General features: G+C 41.8%; 1 protein-coding gene across 2 annotated transcripts in view; it reads left to right on the top strand.

Moving 5' to 3' along the window:
* The first annotated feature begins 2,711 nt into the window (after positions 1 to 2,711).
* The window catches only part of RAPGEF2 (Rap guanine nucleotide exchange factor 2), a 262,493-nt gene continuing 246,551 nt past the window's right edge, over positions 2,712 to 18,653 (top strand). The window contains exon 1 of one of the 2 annotated variants that reach the window (XM_023228378.2): positions 2,712 to 3,908. The gene's annotated coding sequence lies outside the window, so the exon portion shown is untranslated. The remainder of the gene's footprint in view (positions 3,909 to 18,653) is intronic. The other variant, XM_023228399.2, reaches the window with a different exon arrangement.

The raw sequence follows: 18,653 nt of genomic DNA, 5'->3' as shown, positions 1-18,653 counted from the left end.
GCCTGGCCTGACTATTCAATTTTTACTCTCTTTTTATAAAACAGAAAACAGGCTCAGAGACGTTGTTTCCTCTCCCAGTCTTCTCTGGCCAACCAGGGACACAAGGAAGATAATGTAGGTAACACTCTCATACAAATACAAGGTAACATGAACTACTTCATGCATCCACTTAATACATATTTATTGGCTGCCTGTCTTGTGTTGAGGATATAGCAGTAAACAAAAGGGACAAACATCCCTGACTTAGAAGCTTACATTACAATGGAGGGATAAAACAATACATAAAATAAATAAATAGAGATGGTTCTCAGTTTATGATGGTCAAGAAATTGACTTTCAATTTTTCCACTTTATAATGGGTTTATCAGGGTATTAAGTGCATTTCTGACTTACGATATTTGTGACTTACAGTGGTTTATCAGGATGTAACCCCATCTTAAGTGGGTGAGCACCTGTACAATACATAGTATGTTAGGTGGTAAGTAAAGTGAGGAAGATAACCAGAGTGTATGGAGTTACAGGGAAGGTGACATTCAAACAAAGATATGATGACAATGGAGGAACAACATTCTATATTTTGGTTGTGTGTGTGCATTTTTCTTTTTGTTTTTGTGGGTGCAAGTGGGGTGGGGAGAGGGGGAGAGATAATCCAGGCAGCACAGGGAACAGCAGATGGAAAGTCCATGAGACTGGAATTTGCTTACTGTTTCAGAGACAGCATGGAGGCTAATGTGCTTGGGAACAGAATAGTAGGAGAAGACGTCAGAGAGATAAAGGTCCATAGGTCATTCAGGCCATGGTAAAGACTCTGGCTTTTAGCTTGAGTGGTACGGGAAGCTAAGCAGAGGAATGATTTGAGAAGAAGTGAAAAGAATTCACACTTTGGCGCTGCATTGGAAATGAACTGTATGGCAAGCAAGGTTAGAAAGAGGGGGACCAGGTGGGTGGTTATGACAAAGTGCTGGCCAAACATGATGCTGCATTGGACCAGGGTCATGGCAGTAGAGGTGGCAGATAGAGGTTAGAGTTCAGATATGGTATTTTGGAGGTTGAGCTGATGATTTTTACTGTCACTTTTGAGGTATAACAGAATGAAAGGAGTCAAGGAAGTCAAGGTTTTCACCCCGGCAATGAAAATGGTGTAGATGTGATTAACAGAGGTTGGGGAAGGCTTTGGGTGTCTGAGACAGGAGATCTGGAGCCTGGTTTGCACATGTGAATTCTGAGATGTCCATTAGACACCAGGTGGAGATGTCAGTTATATTTTTTCACTTCATTGGGTTTCAATTATTTTATCTGCCTCTCTGCTTTTTTCAGAGCTGTATTGGCACTTATTCATGTTCCTTTGCTTTCAAGGTAGTGGCCTATGTCATAGAGAATTTGATGTTGGGGCTCAACTAAGAGGTGAAAGAGAAATATAGAGAAGCAGTTACAGCAAGAGTAATATGAAAAGGTCTATAGGTACAATTGGTAACTCAGATTCCGTTTCACAAGGTTGAGCAGGGACAGTGCCTTCGCTAGGAAGTCACACAAGCTGTTTAGTGCACACAGGTGACTTAAGGAACCCCAAAATGTTAGCTGACAATCTATTCCAAGTGTTTAAACCAGATGTTGACAAGCATGTTTGAAAATCTGATGAAAAGTTCAATGTAGTAGCTCATACATAAAACTCATTGTCTCTATAGATATCAAAATCTGAACTTATGGGGGGTGGGAGCAAACAAAAATAAATCCCTGGGACCAAAACAGCAGAGTGGTCCCCGATGCTTGGGCTGATCTTACACACCTCTACGTGGCCAGGGCAAGGAGCGGAGGGGAGCTGAGGGAAGCAGCAGGAGCGGTGACATCTTGAAGGACCAGGTATTGTTTCTGCACCAAGTGAGTCTGGTTTGGAAATTTGAGCATCTAGAGGAGGAGGTTTGTTCTGTCCAAGGCAGAGCCAGATCTACCAATAAATGTTTCTGATTATGTCACAGAACTTGACATCCTGGTCTGTCGCTAAGGAGTGATCACCTTTAAATCTGGAGTGTTTGTTAGTCTGGGGTGGTAGCGGGTCTAGTGTTGAAACCTCTCTGCCTAATTTCGTGGTCATTTTACTGTCTGAGGTGCCAGAGTGGGCTTGGAAAGCAGGCGAGGGTGCAGCAAATTACAAATAAGCAAAACAAATCCTAAGAGGATTTAGCGCCACATAAGCAACTTGGACCCAACTCTTGGGCTCCAAAAGAATGCCCAGTACAGCCCGCGTTGGTGGGCCGGTCTTCTGCCCAGGGTTAGCTTTCAGCCCCTGGGCGGCGGCGTGGCGTCAGGAGCGGGCGGGGAGCGGCGACCCGACGCGGCTGGGTCTCCTACTAGGGCGCTTCGGGTGTGGGGAGGTGGCGCGGCGTGAGACAGTGGGGGGCACTGCGTGAGGAAAGCCCTGCGCTTCTCGCCGGGGCACTAGGACTTGCGCCCCCTCCTCGCGTCCAGGCCGCGCGAGGGACCCGCCAGCCCGGCCGAGCGCTCGGCGACCCCCTGGCGGCCCGAGCGCTGCTCACCTGGGCGCCACCGAAGGTGCGGGTCAGACGCGAGGGCGCGGCCGGCTGGCGGGCGGGGAGCGGGAAGGCGGGACCCGGCGCGACGGGGCTGCCCCGCCCCGCGATGATGCGGCGGCCGCCGACTCGCCCCCGCGCTGTCACTCATTCCTCACCATGGTTGCAGCACAAAGCAACAAGCCTCGGAGGCCGCTTCCTCCCTGAGGAGCGGCTCCGGCGGCCGGAGAAGGCGCAGGAGGAGGAAGAGGCGGAGGAAGGGGAGGGGAATCGCCGCTTCCCAAACACTCTCTCTGAGGGGGCTGTGCGCGGTTCGCGGCGCTCGGCTCTTGGCCCTCGGACGCCCGCTGCCGGGAGTCCAAACCCGGGCTGTCCGTAGCCCCCTCTTGCCCCTCCTCCGCCCCGCGCAGACGAGGAACAAAGTTGCCGAGAGCGACTGGGCCGGAGGGCTGCAGCCCGGGCCGGGTGCTCTGGCCGCGGCGGCGCCGGCGCCCGGGCAGCTCCGTTCCGGGCGCGCTGATGGGGGGAGGCGGCGGCGGCGGAGCCCACAGCGGCGGCCCGAGCAGCAGAGGCGGCGGCGGCGGCGGCTGGGCGGCCCGAGGGGATGCAGCAGCAGTCGGGAGGGACGGCCGAGCCCAGTAGACAGAGACCAGGAGCGGCGGCCGAGGCGATCGGGCTTCGCAGCGCCCGGACCTGAGCTAGACCCACCCGGTCCGTCCTCCCGACCTGCGGCCAAGGCACCCGAGCGCCCGAGGACTGGGGACGCGGAAGATCCAAGTGATTCTCGGAGACCCCTGGGCGGCGGCACAAACCCCTGAAAGGAGGGGGCGACCCTCAGCGCCGTGGGGGAGGAGGCTCCGCCTGCCCGCAGCCCTCCCCACTGCCACTCGTACCTCCCTAAAAATAACTCGGGCTCGCTGGGGCCAGGAGGAGCCGCCACTGTCCCCCGAGTGGAGCCGGGGAGGCGTGTCGAGCCTGGGCCGGAGGGAGCCGGCGGAGCGGCGAGGAACAGGAGGAGGAGGAGGAAGAGGAGTTCCGCCTGCTGGGCGCACCGCACGGCAGCCTAGGGGCGCCGCGACCCTCCCGGCTGCGTCCAGCGCCCCTCGCGCCTGTGCCGCGCTCCCGGCCGCCGGGCCCAGCCAAGCCGCCCCCCCGCGCGGGCCCCGCGCCGCCGCCGCCGCCGCCGCCGCGGTTTGGCTGATTAGCCGCGGGCGGGCGGGCGCAGCGCGCAGGGCGGAGGCAGCAGCGGCGCTGGGCCGGGAGGAGGCCGGCCAGGGTGCGGAGCGGCCCCAGCCCGGCCCCCAGTGGGGAGATGGCGTCCTACGTAGATAACAGCTTCCGCCAGGCGGTGATGAAGAACCCCCCCAGAGGACCCCCCAGGTGAGTACGCGGCGGCCGCCTGCACTTGGCCGGATTTCTGCCTCGCAGGCTGCGTCTTCCCCTGTCCTCCCAGCTCCTTCCTGACACAGTTCGCCCCGAGCACCCCACTTCTTGCATTGGGACCCCCAGCTGCCAAAGGCATTCCACCTCCGAGGCTTTTACTCCGCCTATCCTGATTTTATTTTTCCCTCTCCTTGACATTCTGCTCCTTAACGCTCCCCTACCCATGACTGACCTTCCCCCCCCCACCCATGTGGCCCCGCCGAGAGACAGAGACAGAGAGAGAGAGAGAGAGAGAGTGTGTGTGTGTGTGTGAATTCTCTAGCTTTCCCTCTCCCCGGCCGCCCTCGGTGGCCTCTGAATATCAGGGGTTGGGGTCTCATCTCCCCTCGGCCAGCGACTCTTGCTCCCTCTGACTTCAGATCCGTTCCTCCCCTTGCAAGTGACCCTTGGAGTTCAGTGGTGTTTGAAAGATATAGGAGGAAACCTGTACGGTTGTGCTAAAGACAGATCCGTGCTGACCTTCTAGTAAAACATTGAGGTGTTTGTATGTTTACTGTTTTGCTTTTGTTTTTTAAAGAATACTGCTTTCATTTGAAGAGAAAAAAAAGTTGAATAGCTGGGTTAGTGCTTTTAGTTTAAATTGCAGACATAGCTGCAGAGCAGGCGTGTTCAAATACACCCTCGGGAAGGGCACCCTGCGGATTCTTTTGGTGTTGCACAACCTTGTCAAAATTAGATAAGTTTGTTAACCTTTATACATTTGTTTACCTGCAGACTTATTCTCTTACTTGTAGCGGCTGTTAGGATTGGATTTGGTTGTCTCAAGTTTTACTGGAGAGGGGTGTATTTTATAAAAATGTGGTAGCTTAATTTTCTCCCCTTTTAGTTGCTGACTGGATAATGACGCATATTCCTAAGCGTTGGGATGGTGACTACAGGAGATCCTGCCTGCCAACCCTCTTAAGACAAATAAGCCCTCCTGATCCTTGGGACCATCAAACATTTAGGATCTAATGCTTGAAAGTGTTGCTTCGCTTGTTAGGTGTTGGATGCCATCTGTTCAAATCGAAATGCTCTCCTTCTCTGATGTTGATTATTATTTACTGTGGGGAGAACATAATAAAATATAAGCTTCCCCTGGCTGCTTTTGGACAAGCCCCAAGAATGGCACCTGGTATCGTTTTTGATTTTTCATTTTCCTTGATGGAGCTGTCACATCTGGGAGATCATGGATAGATTGCACGTACTTATCAAACGTGTGGAAGATGGCTGTAATTTTACAAGAAAATTTATCTCAGTGTCTCCAGAAAGTTCCCATTTTAAAAGACTATTTTTATCCCAACAAGGAATGTCCTGCTTTGATCTTGTTCTTCTCTTGGTGTTGCACGCGCTGCCTCTCCTGTGCCTTTCTCATCTATTTGTTTTAAAATTGTCAATTGTATCAGTCTTCTGCATCTGAAAATGCACATTCCCTGTCTCAGTGTGAAGGAAAAGCAGATTTCAATGAGATATTTCATTTCCTTTCAAGAATATTGTTTTAAGTGCCAAGTGAAATTACGCATGCTGAGAATATTGGAACCCAGCAAGGCTGGTCAGAAAATGATGTCAGAGGCCTTTGGTGGAAATTAGAGAGGGGGGAAGCGGTGCATTTGGTTGATTAGTTAGAAGAATAACAATGACTAAAACCTACTATCAGGTTGGGGGGCGGGTCACCAAATAAGACTAGAAGAGACAAAACCTCCACTGTGACTGTGGGCCGACTGTGTCAAATAAATGAACTGTTCAACTTTCCTGTTCCCCTGCCAGTTGTGTAGAATAGAGTAAAAACTGACCCAACACAAAATTTGGTCTGCGCCAGCTACTACTAACCCCACGACATGAAAGCTTTATTGACAGTCGGAAAGCAGCACATTTGCCCCACCAGACCTTCATAGAAAAAGTAAACATAAGGAAACCTACCAAACATTTCAAACATTCCTCAGTGTCAGCCCTGTTAACTTTGATGTTCGTTTGGTTATTACTACAAAACCCCATGTTTATTTGTTTTCAAGAGAAAGTTGTTCAGAATGTGAACGTTTTCCATCTTTATCTGACTGGCCAGGAGTAATCTTCTAAAAATTTGAAATTTACTCAAAAGTTATATATATGTATATATAAAAAAGCTTTTGTAGAAGGTACTTTTTATGTTAAGAATGCTTTGTTAATGGAATGCTGGAAGATTTTCCATACAGCCTTGTCTTATAAATGTTTGTGAGTTAGAATTTTTTAATATTAGAAAAGCAACCTTGTTAAATAAGCTTGATATCATGAACAGAAGAACAGGAATTAGGAAAGTTTTGCTGTTGTGCTTCTTTCTGTTTCTGAGGATAGACTTGATAAAGGAGTTTGTGTGATTCTCGTTATAGGCAAAAGGAAAAGAATTGGGGAACATATGTAATTTTTTTTTTCCTGCTATTCAATTCTATTTGTTTTTTAAAGTCTTGCAGGCCTCATTCATTTCCCAAGCTCCATGAAAACGTAGTTTTGTATTTAGGTCAATCAGTTGCCTAGAAGTAATCCTGATGTCATTAGTGTAACCTAAGAAGTTGGCTTGAAGAGAATCTGGGGGTGGGAAGAGTACCAGGAACTTCCGTAAACTGGGAGCTTTTCATGTCCACCTGGAAAATGGAAACACATTTCAGTTATATCTTTAGAGAGGGGGAAGAGTAAGGAAAAATACCAAAAATTATCATCGAAGTTTTAGCCAGGTTATACATAGTTCAGTTTCAAGAGACTATCACTATTTCACCTGATATTCTGAGAGGAGGAAAAAACTCTTTAATCCAATGTGTGTCCCATATTGTGTGTCTGGAAACCTGGCTGAGTTCTAGTCAATGGGGCATTGTATTCTAAATAACAAACTTCCTTGAAAATAATGAGCCCTGAAAACATTCTACTGATATTTCTCAGTGCACCTCTGTTGAAAAACAGGACTCTTAAGTAATTGCTTTATTTAATTATTTGGGTTTATGTCTTTAATCACTTAAATGAGAAGCTTGGTCACCAAGGCAATTTGGTGAAGTAAAAGATTGTAAATAAATTACAAACAGCTTTTATCCCCCAAGGCTTATACAATAAAATGATTTTTCTAAACCATTTTATTAACTTGTTGAGTTCAGGCCCTTTGAAATTGATTCTGTAGAGTGTTTAAATGCATACTGTTTTTGGTTTTTCAGGTGAAACATCTATTGCAAAATTGTTTCCTCTCTTTAAAGACCTAATGTAATGCATTTTTAGCTAGTTGTAGAAGTTACTTTTAAAAATGTTATGTGTAAAATAAACCCCACCCCATCTCCTCCTAGTTAATAATCTTACTTTTTTTTTTTGGCTATTACAACTTTTGATGTAGTTACTAACCCATTAATGTGTTATAAAGAATACAGGACTTGATTCATTGCGAAGTCACTCAGTAGAATTCGTCTTGAGTCATAATGAGAGGGATGAAAAAAATAACTTTAGCCCAGAGAACTGTAAATTATGAGAAACGGCACGAAAGAGTATCTCTGACAAATATTTAACTTTCAAACCTAATGGAAGAATTGTGTGTGTTACAGTTAAATTTTCCATTTGAGTTTCTTTTTACCATTGTTTATAAGCAGACTTGTATTTGTCAGCTTATACTTTCATTGTATTTTAGCCCATTTTGGGGCTTTAGTAATATTTGTTTCTCAAGTAGTTTTTGTTCATAGAATACAACTAAACTATCTGTATGCCATTTAAAAAGCATGTCTCATAAAGAAATGATTGGCCACAAGCAGTTAGATTTCATCATAATGACATTTGAATTTCTTGGTACAGAAATAACATTTATAACGGAAACATTAACTTCAAACTCTGTTGGCATGTGACTTTGAACAAATGAGAACTTAAATTTATGATAAAAAATATTAACATTCCTTGCAATATTGATAGAACCTTAGTCGCCTTCAAATAACCCTTTAAACATTTAGTAATTAACAGTTCCATTATTAGCTTTGCATATCTTGGCTGAGATTCAAAATGAAAATCTCTCCAACTGCAATGCTGTATGCAGATACTGGTTTAATGCAGTTGCAGTCATTCCCAAATGATGGAATTTCACAGATTTTTTTTTTTTTTTTTTTTTTTAGGAGAAGATGACCACCTTGATTTTTCTCTCAAGAAGGAATATAAAATCAAAACTAGTTATGACTTCTTATTGCTATCATTTAATCTCACTGTTTTTAAGAAGGGAAGGATGCACTGTTATTCTAAATCTCAGTTTTGAAAGAAATTATTGTTTGCGTCATAAGAAAATTCACTGCAGTTTTTCATTTAAATTTTACTTTGGACATGAAAAAAACTTATTTGGGTAGATTTTGGGTGATTCAAAGAATCACAATAAGGTCTTTCTTTGGTGATATTTGATGAGATGGGGTGCTTTCAGGATGGTGTGGCCACAGACAAAGTTTGGTAAGAGAGAGAGATACATGTATATATTTTTGGAATAGGGTCTTGCTTTGTTGCCCGGGCTCACTGCAGCCTGTATCTCCCAGGCTCAAATAATCCTCCCACCTCGGCCTCTTGACTAGCTGGGTCTACAGGTTTATGCCTCTGTGCCTGGCTAATTTTAAAAATTTTTTGTAGAGATGAGGGTCTCGCTTTGTTACCTAGACTGGTCATGAAGTCCTGGGCAGAAGTGATCCTCCTGCTTCAGCCTCCCAAAGTGCTGGGATTACAGGTGTGAACCACTGCATCTAGTCCATTGGTGATAATTTGAAATTTAAGTAACATAAAATTGTAGTGAGATATGCCTCAGATATAAATGGACTATCTGAAATACTGATATGATAACCTTCTAGAAATAAAAACTCTGATTTTGCTTGACTCATATGAAAACTTAATGAGAAAAAAATTACTCCTTTTTTGTAAATTTTATATGAAAGTAACTTTGGCCAGGAGTGGTGAGACACCTACCTGTAATCCCAGCACTTTGGGAGGATCTCTTGAAGCCCAGGTGTTCAAGACCAGCCTGGGCATCATAGCAAGGCTGCCTTTCTATTTTAAAAAAAAGGTGGCCGGGCGCGGTGGCTCAAGCCTGTAATCCCAGCACTTTGGGAGGCCGAGACGGGCGGATCACGAGGTCAGGAGATCGAGACCATCCTGGCTAATACGGTGAAACCCCGTCTCTAATAGAAAATACAAAAAAAAAAACTAGCCGGGCGACGAGGCGGGCGCCTGTAGTCCCAGCTACTCGGGAGGCTGAGACAGGAGAATGGCGTGAACCCGGGAGGCGGAGCTTGCAGTGAGCTGAGATCCGGCCACTGCACTCCAGCCTGGGCGGCAGAGCAAGACTCCGTCTCAAAAAAAAAAAAAAAAAAAAAAGGTAAATTTGATTTAGACTTAGGAGATAATGGAAACCACTGAAAATTATTGGTCCTTAATAATCTGTATTTTATGGGGTATTCCTTCTCTTCACTCCATTTTTGGTAACAATTTCTTTGTCGGTAAAATGATAATAGCTTTCTGAGGTTTTGTGGATTAAGTGAAAGTACATTATTTAGTGTAATGCCTAATGTTAGTCCTCTTTATAGCATATTTTATAAAATATCTATTATTTAACAGGCCTTGGGAATTCAAAGATGAAATGTGTGTCCCTCAAGTAACTCACTAATCTATTGTTATCTTATAAGTAGATTGTAATTTATTAGTGCTATAACAGCTATCCTATGACAGCACTGAAGAGGATATGGACTTCCTAGATGAATATGTATTGAGTCGTAGGGGAGTAAGAATTCACCTACCTGTGAACTAGCAGACATGAAGTGTATTCCAGATTGACCTACTGTCGTATGAGTAGCACACGTGGTAAGACGACGTGTAGATCTTTGTTGAGTGTGCTGGGAACAAGGGGACTGAGGAAGGGATGAGGAATGATTACTGGCGTTTAGAAGCTTATGGTTTGTGAGGGTAGGGAGGAGATCAAGAGTTCTGTTAAAGACTGGTGTTCATTTTCATGGTTTGAGATGGGAGGCTGAATTACACAGTGGTGATGGATTAGAAATATTGCAGGAGTAGAATCTGCTGGACAGGCTGGCTGAATGTGTGCACATTTTCTATCTCATTATATTAAAACTATGCTTGAATTATACCAGTGCATCCTAATTATGGCACAGGATGATCATGGATATTTCATAGTTCATGGGAAAAAAATCCAAGTTGTCCAATACAGTTTTCTTGATTTGTAAGATTTCTCACACTATTTTTTTTTTTTTCCCTTAAACATTAGTATCTTCTACATGTACATTCTGGGAATCTAGTTTGAAATATCTGGTTCATCATATAGTTAAACTAGTCTGGGTGCTGTGGCTCATGCCTCTATCGTAGCACTTTAGGTGGCCAAGGCAGGTGGATCACTTGAGGTCAGGAGTTCAACACCAGCCTGGCCAACATGATGAAACCCCGTCTCTACTAAAAATACAAAAAAATTAACCAGGCGTGGTGGTGGGTGCCTGTAATCCCAGCTACTCGGGGAGACTGAGACCGGAGAATCACTTGAACCTGGGAGGCAGAGGTTGCAGTGAGCTGAGATTGCGCCGTTGCACTCCAGCCTGGGTAACAAGAACGAAACTACATCTCAAAAAAAACAAACAAACAAAACCCAAAACACCACTATATAGTTACACTAAATATATTTCTTTATCTGTAATGATAATGTGATTTCCAAACATTTCATCATTTGGAAGAGTTGGAGAACTTCTAAATTTAAGCAGGCAAAAATGAACTTATTTATATAAAAACTCAAAATTGACTCGTGATGGCACAATGTAATGATGGCATTGAGTCTTTGAGAACAGTTTCTTACTCCTGTATACCATTTTTTGTTTAGATAAATTAACTGGTGTTGGTAAATTAGGAGGAGAAGCAATTTGTAGTACATATACTTGATCTTTTGTAGCTTTATCGGAGCTAGAATATATATATATATGTATTTATGTATTTATGTAGTTAAAACTATGTTCAAGTGATTGATTATATCAGTCATTGTGGGAAGAAAAATAAGTTTATTGCCACATTATTTGACTGTTAAAATTTTTATCTTTTCAGGAAAAAAAAACCCACCCCTGTTTTCACGTGCAAAATCGCCACCACCTGCTGAATTTTAAGAGGGGTGTGTTTCTTGCTATATTCAGCTGTTTCCTTTTTCCCTCCAGTCTGTGAAAGAATTTACCCTGGGTGCGGTGGTGGTGGGGTTATTGTTTTTTTGTGGAGGGAACAGCTTGGTTCTTGGATTTTAAGTTGTCCTGGCTCCACCTCTTCTGTACTTTAATATCCATTATGTATAAGAAGTGTTTTGGGAGAGTTAGTGTCAGTGACTTGAAGAGGAACTTTGTTTTGTCATTGGAAATAAACTCCTCTTCCTCTGGCTGTTGTTTCTCATTGCTTACCTTCCACAGGTTGAAAATAATGGACTGTGGAGCTTTAGAATTAAAATAAGTGAATAAAAATTTACATTTTGCTGCCATTTGAAGTTTAGTTGACAAACCAACACAGTGTAATATCTGCCCCTTGGCACCTTTCTGTTCTGTAGCTCATGGTATTTGTTTCCACCCAACATAAAAACTAAGAAGAAAGATAGAGAACACTGAACAAGAACTAATCATTAGGCCATTCTGGGAAGGCCTCATAGTAACTTTCTTAGAAACTAGCCATCAATGGATCTAAGAGGTTTATGGTACTATGTTGATTATCTGATTTCTCCTAAAAATTCATTCTAGAATTAAGACTCATTATTTTTTAAAATTTGTTTTATTTTTTAATGACCAGTCTTAAGTGGAATCATTTTCTTTCTTAAACTTTTTAATACTCCATTACCGTCATTATTTGCTTCTCAAATTGTCCCAAATTTGGCCATTCGGACTCCCTTTTGTATATACAGTCATTAGACTTCCTTCTGATTTATATAGTTAAAACTGTGTTCAAGTGATTATGTCAGTTATTGAATTATCTCAAATAATTGAGGTAAATGTAGATTCATATACAATTGTAGGAAATAATGGGGAGAGATCCTGTGTACCCTTGACCCGGTTTCTACCATTAGTAATAGCTTATAAAACTGTAGTGTAATATTACAATCAGGATATTGACATCAGTGCAATCAAGAAACAAAGCAACTCCAGCACCCCGAATGGTTCTTGTTGGACTTTATAGCCACAGTCACTTCCGCACCCCACCTCTGGGGATCACTAATCTGTTCCATTTCTATAACTTTGTCATTTCAAAAATGTTATTAATTGGAATCGTACAGTATGGCCTTTGGAGATTGGCTCCCCTCACCCTGCGCAGCATCATTAAGGCTCATTACCTTTTCGTTAAAATGAATTTCTGTTGTTGTTAGTGAATAGTTTGGCCTTGTGCTTCTAAAATACCAGTAATGTCTGAGGATTAGGGGGTTAGTGGTAAAAGGTAAGATGGGTTTAATAGTGACAATGAAGAGAAAGTTCTGTGATAATGTGTATAAATATAGAGCAGAGAGCATAAGGTCTTGGGTGAGCAAGAGTTGTGATAGCATACTACATTTGGGAGATTTTGATATATGTATTTCATTTTCGTATTTTTTTTGTCATAATGGAAGTAGTAAGGTTAGCCTTGGCCTTCATATTCTCCAATTGAAATTTAAAAACTAAATCAGAAGAAAGTCTAATGACTGTTTATACAAAAGGGAGTCCCAATGGCCAAATTTGGGACAATTTGAGAAGCAAATAATGGCAGTAACGGAGTATTACCCTAGGGAAGAAAATATCCATGAGCCCATACTGATATAAGTAAGTAGTTGAATAAAAAGCAGGAGAAGAGACAGCTCTTTGTTACAGTAGAATTCTAATTAGAAAATGAAGGAATGATAGAAATCGAAAATCACCAGCAGGCAAACACCACAGTAGCAGTTGCTACAGGCAAGAATCATCAATGGATGCTAAAATTAGTGGGTGAAGGTATGATGAAAAATATCATCATAGATCATATCATTGGGATATTTGCCTAGTCTCAAAATATCTCCCCCACACAATTAATTAACTCTAAAGGAAAAAATCAATACTTAATAGTGAAGGAAACTGCTGATACCAAATTAACCAGATCATCAAAGTTAATATCATTAGTAATAAGACATGTCAACATCATGTGTCTCCTGATATAATGTATTGAGAAAGAGACATCTCTGGTATTCTTAACTAAAAATCAACCTAAGTGGAGCAAATATCAGACAGACTCAAATTTAATGACATTCTACAGAATAACTGGCCAGTACTCCCCGAAAGTATTGGGAGAAACTATACATTGGAAGAAACTAAGGAAATGTGATAACCAGATGCAGTGTAGGATTCTAGAATTGATCCGGGACAAGAACAACAACAAATAAACATTATTAGGATGACTGATGAAATTGGAATATTTAGATAATTTTACCACAATTATTGTAGATGCTAAATTATGGGAAGCTGGGTAAACAGGATCTTTGACCTGTTTTTTAAATAACCCTTTTTACTCTAAAATTATTTTAAAATTCAAAGTTAAAAAAGGGAAGCATAGCTTTTGAAGTTTTTTTTGTGATCCTGAAAAGGGGATACCAAATTATTACTTTTTAAAAAATCTTTTAGGCTGAGCATGGTGGCTCACTCCTGTAATCCCCGTGCTTTGGGAGACTGAGGTGGGTGGATCACCTGAAGTTGGGTGTTCGAGATGAGCCTGGCCAAAATGGCGAAACCCCTTCTCTACTAAAAATACAAAAAATTAGCCGGGCCTGGTGGTACATGCTTGTAATTCCAGCTATTTGGGAGGCTGAGGCCAGAGAATGACTTGAACCCAGGAGGTGGAAGTTGCAGTGAGCCGAGACTGTACCATTGCCCTCCAGCCTGGGTGACAGAGTGAGACTCTGTCTCAAAAAAAAAAAAAAAAAAAAAAGAATCTTTTTTTTTCCTGTTTGATAATCTACTCTTAATGAAGAGCCTAGTACCTTTTAAGTGAGTATTTTGTATGTATTGGACCACTAGTAAAATGGTTGAGGCAGTATATATATTAGTTGGAGAAACTCGAAAGCACACACACACATAATAGCTAATAAATAAATGGATGAAAAGAGATAAAATAGTAACTTTTATTTTGTTTTTTTTAATTTATTTTTGCAGCAGGATCTCACTGTGTCACTCAGGCTGGAGTGCAGTGACATGATCATGGCTCACTGCAGCCTTGTCCTGGGCTCAAGGATCCTCCCACCTTAAGCTCCTGAGTAGCTGGGACTGCAGGCATGCACCATCATACCTGGCTAATTTTTTTTTTTTTTTTTTTTGAGATGGAGTCTCGCTCTGTTGCCCAGGCTTGAGTGCAGTGGTGCAATCTCAGCTCACTCCCAACAACCTCCACCTGCTGGGTTCAAGTGATTCTCCTGACTCAGCCTCCTGAGTAGCTGGGATCACAGGTGCACACCACCATGCCCAGCTAATTTTTGTTATTTTTAGTAGAGACAGGGTTTCACCACGTTGGTCAGGCTGGTCTAGAACTCCTGACCTTGTGATCCGCCCACCTCATCCTCTTAAGGTGGTGGGATTACAGGCATGAGCCACTGTGCCTGGCCCTAATTTTTGAATTTTTTAAGATCTGGGTGTTGCTATGTAGCCTGAGCTGGTCTTGAACTCCTGGCTCAAGTGATCTTCCCCTCTTGGCCTCCCAAAGTGCTGGGATTGTAGCTGTGAGCCACCTTGCTTGGCCAGAATTTTAACAATTTATTCACCTTTATTCCTATCTGAATTTTGTTGATGTTCCCAAGACGGAGTGTATTTTATCAGTGTTTAATGTTTTGTGATTCTGAATTTAAGGAAATTAGAATATTTGGTATAAGAAAAATTGTAGGAAATAGAATATTCCATGTATATTAAGCAAAATAGAAAAATTGTGGTAGTAGTTTAAAGAAGTCAATCCCAGTGAAATTTAAATTGTAGATTCCCTCTTCCCCATTTTTTTCTTTCCTGTGACCTTAAAAATTCTTTAAATTGTTACTTTTGGTAGGAGTGAGGGGGTGGAAGGGGAGGGAAGGGAATGAATGGAAGGGGTATGTTTAAAAAGTCTAGTCAGAGGCACTGTTATAGCTATGGATAATAGTGTTATCTAAGCTGAGTATATTGAATACTTTCATCTACATGTCTTAAAAGGACTTTAGTAGGATATAAAAAGAAAAGAAAAGAAGGAATTTTAAAAATCAAATTAAGGCAAACGGTCTGTACACATTTTCCCCCTCATATGTATGCCTTTACATTTAAGTTATAAAGTCAGCCCCCCTCCCCAATCCCATGAATTAGCCAACTGTCTTTCCTTTTTTTATTTTTTGGTGGTAAATACCAGAGAATGAATGCTGTTTTTAATGTTACAGATTTTTTTCATAACTGAAATTGGTGTTAAAAGATTGAATTAAAAAATATGAGACCTAACATTTTAGATAATTGTAAATATAATGTAAACAGGAAGGTATTTACTGTTTTTAATAATAAAGACATAAATCCCTTGTTTGCTGTATTTTAAGAAACTTTTGCTGGTATTTGATGTTTTAGATAATAAGTTGCATTTGAGGGCACAAATGAAAAAGAAAAGAGCAGGCCAGGTTTTGAAGTAACTAATTGTATAAAATAAAATGAAAAATGTGTAAACATACAGGTGTGGACTAAACCTATTTGACATTTATCCATTTCTTCATAGAGAAACTATTTGAATTCTGCAAGGCAAAAAGTTTCTGATTTTTTTTTTTCCTCTGAGCTACTTCATGCATTCTTACAAACTCCATTTCCTTTTAAACACAGTCAAATGTATTAGGGAATATTTGGTCAAATTGGTAAAAGTATTTCTCTGCTACCTGACTTCAAAGTATTCTACAAAGATACAGTAACCAAAACAGCATGGCACTGGTACAAAAACAGACACATAGACCAGCGGAACAGAATAGTGATCTCAGAAATAAGACCACACATCTACAACATCTGATCTTTGACAAACCTGACACAAAAACAAGCAATGGGGAGAGGATTCTCTATTAATAAATGGTGCTGGGAAACTGGCTAGCCATATGCAGAAAATGGAAACTGGACCCCTTCCTTACACCTTATACAAAAATTAACTCAAGATGGATTAAAGACTTAAATGGGAAACCCACAACTATAAAAACCCTAGAAGAAAATCTAGGCAGTACCATTCAGGACATAGGCACAGGCAAAGATTTTATGATGAAAACATCAAAAGTAATTGCAGCAAAAGCAGCAATTGACAAATGGGATCTAATTAAACTAAAGAGCCTCTGTACAGCAAAAGAAACTGTAATCGAAGTGAGCAGACAACCTACAGAATGGGAGAAAATTTTTGCAATCTACCCATCTGACAAAGGCCACAGTCTACAAGGAACTTAAACAAATTTAGAAGAAAAAAACAATCCCATCAAAAAGTGGGCAGAGGACATGAACAGACACTTCTCAAAAGAAGACACTCATTGCAGCCAACAGGCATGGAAAAAAAGCTCAATATCACTGATCAGTAGATAAATGCAAATCAAAACCACAGTGAGATACCATCTCATGCCAGTCAGATGGCAGTTATTGAAAAGTTGGGAAACAACAGATGCTGGTGAGGCTCTGGAGAAATAGGAATGCTTTTGTGGAAGACAGTGTGGTGATTCCTCAAAGACCTAGAACCAGAAATATCATTTGACCCAGCAATACCATTACTGGTATTAATATAATATAAATCAAAGGAATATAAATCATTCTGTTATAAAGATACATGGAAGCATATGTTCACTGCAGCACTATTCACAATAGCAAAGACATGGAATCAACCCAAATGTCCATCACTGATAGACTGGATAAAGAAAATGTGGTACATTTACACCGTAGAATACTCGGCAGGCTGTGAGATCATGTCCTTTGCAGGGACATGGATGGAGCTGAAAGCCATTATCCTCAGTAAACTAACACAGGAACAGAAAACCAAACACTGCATGTTCTCATTTATAAGTGGGAAGCTGAACAATGAGAACACATGGACACAGGGAGGGGGCAACACACACTGGGGCCTGTCAGTGTTAGGGGAGGGAGAGCATTAGGAAAAACAGCTAATGCGTGCTGGGCTTAATAACTAGGTGATGGATTAATAGCTGCAGCAAACCACCATGGCACACTTTTACCTATAACAAGCCTGCACATTCTGCACATGTGTCCTGGAACTTAAAATAACAAAAGTATTTAAGTTGTATTTTTTAGTTACTGTATTGAAAAATGGCTTCATCAAATTTATATATTTCTGAATGACTAGAAATGAGTTTTAAAAACTCGTGAGTTCGGTCAGGAGATCGAGACCATCCTGGCTAACATGGTGAAACACCGTCTTTACTAAAAATACACCATAATACACCATCTCTACTAAAAATACAAAAAATTAGCCGGGCGTGGTGGCGGGCATCTGTAGTCCCAGCTACTTGGGAGGCTGAGGCAGGAGAATGGCGTGAACCCGGGAGGCGGAGCTTGCAGTGAGCTGAGATTGTGCCACTGCACTTCAGTCCAGAGTGAGACTCCGTCTCAAAAAAAAAAAAAAAGTGAGTTAAAAAAATTGCCATAAAATGCCAATAATTGAAATAAGGAAGAATTTGATAGCATTTCAGTGTTTCTAATCTTCATTCATATCTGATCCCCATCCTGTTTTTGTGTAGCTATGAGGAATTGAAGAGCAAGTTTTAGGGCAAGCATTTTCTATGTGTCTGTTGCTTGGATTTGGGATACCACAAGCTTCATTTACAATCAGTGTGCTGAGAGACCCAAAAGTTCTTTATTCCCATATGTGAACCTCCTAACCTAATCGTCACCTGAGACTTAAGTTGGAATGGGTGAGAATTCCTATCTTGATTCTGTTTTCTCTCGTGTGGTTTAAATCTACATCCCACAGTTAGAGAAAACTCTGTGGGAGGCAACATACTAAAATCATTTCATTTTAAATGTCCTTGTTCCTACTTTACATATTCTGCGATGGTTGGGTTTTTTTTTTTTTTGTTCTTGTAGTTATAAGTTCATATCTTTAATTTTAATTGTATTCGTAGAATACTTGTTTTGAGTTTAGTGTATTTCCTTCATATAACCTAGTGGTTATAATCTTGGGCTCTGGTGTCAAACAAACTGCTTTGTGGCCTTGGGCAGGTTACTTCACCTTAGTCTGAGGCTTTTTGGATTTCACAGCCTTAAAATTTCACAGCACTGGGCATTGACATTTGTTCGTCACCTATTTGTTATACCAAGTAAGCATGGTTAAAATACACATAAACTTGCTATCCACTAGCCTCATTTAAGAAAGGATATTTTACTGTCATAAAAATAGGAAGGTCATAGTTTCAGAATAAACAAATATAGCTTTGTTTTGCTATATTCTGGTTTTTTTTCAAGGATTGATGAAATTTTCACCATGGGTGGATATTGTAATATTACCAATCTCCTATAATTGTGAATATTAAATACATTAATGCAGGGATACCCAACCCCTGGACCACAGACTGATAGCAGTCCATGGCCTGTTAGGAACCAGGCCACACAGCAGGAAGTGAGTGATAGGTGAGAGAGTGAAGCTTCATCTGGTGTTACTGCCTGAGCTCCGCCTCCTGTCAGATTAGCAGCAGCATTAGATTCCCAGGGGAGCACAAACCCTATTGTGAGCCGCATATGCAAG

The sequence above is a fragment of the Piliocolobus tephrosceles genome, chromosome 3 (assembly GCF_002776525.5).
Source record: "Piliocolobus tephrosceles isolate RC106 chromosome 3, ASM277652v3, whole genome shotgun sequence".
NCBI lineage: Eukaryota > Metazoa > Chordata > Mammalia > Primates > Cercopithecidae > Piliocolobus > Piliocolobus tephrosceles.
Note: the sequence above shows the minus strand (reverse complement) of the source record. Positions and strands in the feature narration are given on the sequence as shown.